The following is a 987-nucleotide window of genomic DNA, read 5'->3' on the forward strand; positions in this document are numbered from 1 at the left end:
TATTAGAAAAGCCAAATGGAGATGATGATGTAATGCAAATGTCAAAATGTATTATTTTACAAATCATGCACTATGGTAAAAGTGTTTTGAAATCCTAACATAATATTGTGCAAGGAACTGTGCAAAAATCTTTTTAAAAAAGTCTTTAAAAATGAATAACCAGGTCGAGTAATCATAATTTGTGTAAACAGGACTAAAGGTTGTTGATGTGTTACTACCACTAGTGTTCATTTCAGCTGGAAACTTCAGTGAATCATATGTATAGGTTTTTGGAGTTTTGCAAAACTGTATAGTAGGTAGAGGCACTTGTTTTCCAATGAGCCTTGGTTGCAATTAGAAGAGCGTGCTTTTGGGAGCATAAAGAGTAAGTGGAAGGTCCAGGTGTGATGCTCTTAGCTCTTTTGGAGTCCTCTCCCTGCAGTCCTCGAGTCCTCAGTGAGTTCAGAGAATTGATATGCCCTTCAAGGTGGCGAACTTCATTCAATTTCCAGGTCAAAGGCTGAAAGACAGAGGAGCGAGCAAACAAGCATCAAGCATCAGTCCTGAGAAGCACTCTTTCTACTTCATTCAGAAAGGTGCCATGATTTGAGCCTGACAGGCTAATGAGGCCTCAACCCCTATAACCTAACCTGATCAGCCTGTCAGGCACAAAGTGGGGCACCTTGCATGCTTTTGAGCCAATTACCAGAGCCGTAAATGCCATGACACTAACCACTTTAGAACCAATGGGAAATGATATCATGACAACGTTGCCTGGCTGATGGCGTCACAGGGACATGTGGTCCAGAGCACTTATCCTAAAAGGCAGCAGGGAAAAAGATAAGACCATAGTGTGTGTGTTTTGTATGTATATATATATATATATATATTAGTGGTGTCAAACATTTAATCGCGATTAATCGCATCCAAAATAAAAGTTTTTGTTTACATAATATATGTGTGTGTACTGTGTATATTTATTATGTATATATAAATACACAAACATAC

The sequence above is a fragment of the Sinocyclocheilus anshuiensis genome, unplaced genomic scaffold, assembly GCF_001515605.1.
Source record: "Sinocyclocheilus anshuiensis isolate Anshui unplaced genomic scaffold, SAMN03320099.WGS_v1.1 scaffold85, whole genome shotgun sequence".
NCBI lineage: Eukaryota > Metazoa > Chordata > Actinopteri > Cypriniformes > Cyprinidae > Sinocyclocheilus > Sinocyclocheilus anshuiensis.